The following is a 6,000-nucleotide window of genomic DNA, read 5'->3' on the forward strand; positions in this document are numbered from 1 at the left end:
CAGACTGGCAGCGACTTCTCCAAGGTTGCAGGCAGGAATCTCTCTCAGTCCTATCTTGGAGAAGCCAAGGAGGGGACTTGGAACCTTCTGCTCTTCCCAGAGCGGCTCCATCCCATAAGGGGAATCTCTTACAGTGCTAGTCTCCCATTCATATGCAACCAGGGTGGACCCCAACCTTCTCCCAACCTTGGAGAAGCCACTGCCAGTCTGTGCAGACAATACTGAGCTAGATGGTCCTGTGGTCTGACTCAGTCTATGGCAGCTTCCCATGTGTTCCTAAGTCCTTGCAACTCAGATTGACAGCCAAAGCAATAGACAAGACACCATCTGAACGATGGCTTGGGCACAAACCCTCTCTAAAGCATGCCAACATGTTTGGATCGAAAGCTTATGCATACGTCCCAAAGGCCAGGAGAACCAAACTCAATCGCAAATGTGAACTGGGAGTGTTGGTTAGATATTCGCCTGGCCAAAAGGGATAGAGAACCTCTGATCGTACAAATGGAGAGGTCAGGATCTGCAATGTGTTGTCTTTTGAGGAGAGACAAGGGCCAACTAGGGATGATGTGCCAGAACTTGTGCCAGAGATCCAGGTGAAAGAGGCAAGATGTCTCACGATGCAAGAGTCAGACCGTGAACCCGAAGAATCTGTACCACAACCAGAAGGCGGTTCAGAAGGGGAGACAGATTAGAGAAGGGGCTGCACAACCTGAGCCCGAACTGAGGCGCTGCTAGAGGCCCAACAAAGGGTTTTCACCCAAAAGGTTCTCACTCGTGACCAAAGGAGGAGAGCTACAAGAACCCAACACATGGCGAGAGAAAGAAAAGATGCCAGCTGACAAAAGGTGAGACATGGAGAAAAGCAGCATTCGAAGGAATTGATTCCCTGCACCAAAAGGAGACTTGAAGCCTTGTGTCAATGCCCACAGGAAGAAAGACTGCGGGATGCAAGTGGGTCTTCAGAGTCAAGCAGGATGCAGAAGGGGAGGCAGAGCGCTACAAGGCGAGGCAAGTAGCTGAGGGATACTCCCAGATCTATGGTGAGGACTACAATGGGACCTTTGCACCACTTGTGACATACACTTCAATGAGGACACTGCTCAGCATAGCACCGGCCAGAAGAATGCAAGTTGAAGACATGAATGTAAAGACTGCCTTCCTTCATGGGGAAATCGAGGAAGACGTCTCTATGCAATAGCCACCAGGCTGGGAGGTACCTAGAAAGAAGGGGCTGCTTGTGTCCAAACCAGAAAGGAGCATCTATGGCTTCAAACAAGCAGCCAGAGTGTGGAATGAGAAACGAAATCAACTGCTATTTAAAGAGGGGTTGATGGAAGGAAAAGCTGACCCCTGCCTATATTCCAGATTCAGAGACAATTGATGGACTTACATCCTGACTTCGGTTGTTGACTTGATTATTACATGTGAAGAAAAACAAGACAGCCATGAGACTGTACAGCACCGGAACAAGGAAATAGAGGTGAAGGAACTCGGAAACATCCTGAGTTACCCTGGCATCCAAATCCAAAAGAGAAGGGGATGGGGCACTCCTTCTCCACCAGAAGCAGAAGATAAAGGATCTTCTCCAATGCCTGGTAGCTTCCTTGGTGCTTTGCTAAATAATCACAAACCCCAACAACAGCCTCTTGGAGGCCGTTTTCAGCAACAGCTCCCTGGTGACCACCAGTATCTGGTCTGACTTTTCACACTCTGATTTGCTTGCAGAAAAGCTTTGCCATATATGGGCAAAGCTTAAGTACACCAAAATATACCTGGGTTACCAATAGGGCTGGCTCATTATAAGAGAATAGCAACTTGCGCTTGTATTGTGCCAGCTCAGATGCAGGTCTTTGATTAGAACGTTGAAGGCCACTCCCCTCTTCCACAATCAAGCGTGATTTCAGTGCATGACAAGCCACATCAAACAGCTTGAGATGTCCCATGTGCAGCCTGGTTTGCTCTGTACAGGCCTCTGCTACAGGGTAAACTTGTCCCAGGCTAGTTAGATGGTCATGAACATGTTCCAAAGCCCAGCTGTCTAGATCATATGGAAGTTTTGATGCTAACCATGAAACTTTGAGAGAGAGAGAGAGAGAGAGAGAGAGAGAGAGAGAGAGAGAGAGAGAGAGAGAGATTCAACTCTGCACAAGAGACTCCCGTGCTCCTTTGGAATTAGGTCAGAAATTGCACTTACTGTAAAGAAGCTACTACTCTTAGAGTTGGAGATGGAGATCCAGTGCATCGACCTTTTGCACCAGCTCTCCTAATGACCACTTGGGGTATTGGGAGTAGAGGTAGTTAGTGAGGGTCTCCTTACCTGTCCCTGCTTGCCTCTACTCTATGGCCCCTGCCTCGACTACTCAGGTATTTCCAGTTAAGAGTCAGTCCTCTTCCCCACCAAAGCTCCATTAAAAAACCAAACCAAAGACTCTAATTGTGGCTGAGGGGTGGCAGCGAGGGGGGAGGGACGGTGTCTTGAAGCAACTGAGTGTTTTGAAGCAACTGAGATGCACGCCTGTGCAGTTTAGAGATCATCGCAAGCCCGTGACGTTACGGGGGGCAACTCAAGTTGTTTGGAGGGCAACTTAAGCCATGATATTGTTCAAAACTGAGCCGGCTTCGTCCAGGTCAGGGTCTCCTTGGAAGTCCAACTGGCGCTTCCCCCCTCTGTCAAGGAAGGATGTTGAGAAATGGAATACAGAAGCAAACAACTACTTCTCTTATTTAAATCTCATGTTTCAACGCAACTGTTCTCAAAGTGGTTTACATACAAAAAGGAGAAGAAAGTGGCCCCCTGTCCCCCAAAGAGCTCGCAATCTAAAAAGAAGCACAAGGGAGAAGCTTGTGCCAGTCACGGAAGGAATGCTGTTCTGGAGTTGTCGCCTAACAGAAAACCTGAATTGGTCATAAAGGTCTGGTGCCAGCTGTCCAATGTCTGGGCATGAAATAAAGAGGGCAAACTAGCATCACCAAGTTCCAGATGTCCTCTTGTCTAATCAAGTGCTGAGCCTCCAGCAGGATTGTAAACGGAGAGCAGGAGCAAGCCCCAAATCCAGCCCTATGGCCATTGGTGCTCCTGTGGAGACAGCCTCTCATAATGCATGACTAAGCCACCTCTCCTGGCTTCAGATTCTCTTTCAGCCATGAAACACACTGGGTGGCTGTGGGCCAGTCACTATTCTCCGCCTAGCCTACCTCAGAAGGCTGTTGCAAGGATAACATGGAGAACTCTACCCTCAGGGAGGAAGAGTGGGATATAAATGTAATGGGGGTGGGGTGGGGTGGGGTGGGGCAGCAGTCTTGATCTGGACCCTGGCTGACATCTGTGCTCAGCCATAAACTCACAGGTGGTCTTGAGCAAGTCACACTGTGATCCTGCCTGCCCACTGGTAAAACAGCAGCTATCATGACTCACCCAGTTATGTGCAGATTAATCCCACAAAGAAAATGGTGTGTACAATAAAAGATGCTATGTCAAGACTATCATCCAGCACTGCTGTCCATACAGAGCTCCTCTGCTACCTCTTCTCTCCAAACCTCTTCATAACGTCCGTGTATATAGACTTATGCAATATACCACACTTCCAAACGAATAGATCGCATTCCACGCAACACAGCCCAAAATCAAGCAAGATCAAAAGCCTGTCCATAGAATCATTGAGAAGTTCTGCTCCACTGGGCTAGTCTGTGAATTGGAATGTTTCGGATCTTACAGCCCTGAACTGAAGTATGCTTACTCAACGTAAGCCCTATTGATTTCAAAGGGATTTACTTCCAAGCAGCTATGTTTAGGATTGCTGCTTTAATCTTACTTCTGCCATCTATAGATGGTGTGATATGCTTCAAGGAGTAAGACATTTTAATTTCTAGTTGAGATAAATGATGCTGAAGGTAAGAGTTTCATTAAAAAGGAAGAGCTGTGAAAGTTCTTCCCTTTGGGGAGATCAATAATGTTTGTAGTAGTCCAACTGGAATAGGAGAAAGATTGAGCTGGTCCACATAAGAAGGCCCCAAACTAGGTCCTTCTTCGTTCTCTGCATTAGTCCTCAGCGCTCTCCTGACTGTCATTTGGATGTAGTGTCATCTTTTCAGCTGGCCTCGTCTTTTAACTTTAAGCCGATCTGATCAGAAAAGGTTTAGATACAGCAACTCAATAGGGCTTCAATGTTCTCCAGTCATCCAAAAACCTCTTCTTTCAGATGAGAGTTGAGATGCTTTCCATTTCCATTTCTACTCTAAAAAGACTTTGTCCAGCCTGGGAGCGTATGGTGGCTTTCGAAAAGAGGCTCCATGCAGCCACACTTTGCCTTGATCTCTCAGCTGGACATTGGGCTGGGGAGTGATGTGTCTAGGCAGACATTCCAGAATTGCAGCTTCCCCAATCAACTTCCTAGATATGCCCCAGATGACTTTCTTCCTGGTGCAAATCTACAAGGCACGGTGCTTCCCCCAGCTGTTATGGCGCTTCGTAAATGTCTGGGCAGAAATTCAAGATATATAGCAGTTTCACTAATATAAGAATTCAAATAAGAATAAGAACAAAAAACTGTATTTATTAAGATAAAACAAACAAAAAATTAAATCATAACAGATCCAAAAAGGGGGGGAGGGGTGAAGGAAATACAAACTACAATACAGAACCATTTCAAAGTCATTGTTAAAATCAATTATGTAATATGTAATATATGTATGATTCTTAAAAACGTATAATACTTCCAGACAGCTATTCTCCTAGCTTTAGGAGCATGAAAAAGAACATGAAGAAAATGGGCGATCAGACAAAGAGCCTCCTTTTCATGGAAGTCCTCGAAGACAAGGTCATCTGAAGAGAGGAGAAGAGAAGAAAAGAGAGGAGGAGAGGAGAGGAGAGGAGAGGAGAGGAGAGGAGAGGAGAGGAGAGGAGAGGAGAAGAGAAGAGAAGAGAAGAGAAGAGAAGAGAAGAGAAGAGAAGAGAAGAGAAGTGAAGTGAAGTAATATTCTGATGTTAATCGATTTAGGTAAGGAGGGACTTATACATGTTGAACAAATGGAGGAGGGTCTAATGGGTCACTTTTTGCCTTGGGGTTCCCAAAGCGGAAGGCAAGCATGGCTTCCAGACCTCACAGTTTTGCTGCAAGGTCTTTGCCTGAAAGAACCGTTTTTACCCCTGTGAGATGGGTTGGGAGTTTGGGACATGCCCACTCGGGAGGCCTGCCACAGAGAGGTCAGAGCAAAACTGGGGCTCTTTGGACAAACGATGACCTTTGTCGCTCAGGCCCATTCTGGGATTCCAAGGAGACAATTTTGAGCTCCCCATGTCCACAGCAGGATACTTACTTCCACATTGGGAAGTCTGGCCACGTGAGCCAGAGCATCAATGTAGGCTTCTCGGCCCAGAGTCTGCAGCTTCTCCGAGTTGATGTACGTGTGGAGCTCCTGTGGGTTGAAACAGCAGCTCAGAGTCATCGCACTGGCCTAAATCATCCCTTGCCATGCTACTGAGAACTAAGACCGGAAGGAATTTGTCCCACTACAGGAAGATTCCTTGGTTGCTGGCCCAAAGGAATTGAAGGATGATCTAATTCCATATAACCCCCCACACACAATAAAGTTGACGAGATCTTCAATATTTCTGACGGTTGCTTATGGGAGTGGTGTTTTCTCTGTCTTCTCAGCCAGTTGGCTTCTAATAGGGAAGGCACCTAGACATATCTTCAGTAAACTAAGAGAATGGGGTCTGCTGCCTCTTTCTGTCAGGCCAAGTTCGGATGTTGGAGAGGCCAAAGACAGAAGCCCCATTCACACCTTATGTTCCACACTCAGACCATGAGTGGACAGTGCACAGGTACAGATTTAGACACAGGGACAGCAATTCATTCATGATATTGAATACAGGCACTGCTTGACACTCCCTCTTTGTACCAGGCCTGTGAGGGGCCCGTGCCCAGGTTCACTTTGAAAAGGAATGCAACTACAGTCATGCACACAAGATCACGTACCAGTGTTCAGACACCTGCATAC

The sequence above is a fragment of the Hemicordylus capensis genome, chromosome 2 (genome assembly GCF_027244095.1).
Source record: "Hemicordylus capensis ecotype Gifberg chromosome 2, rHemCap1.1.pri, whole genome shotgun sequence".
Classification (NCBI taxonomy): domain Eukaryota; kingdom Metazoa; phylum Chordata; class Lepidosauria; order Squamata; family Cordylidae; genus Hemicordylus; species Hemicordylus capensis.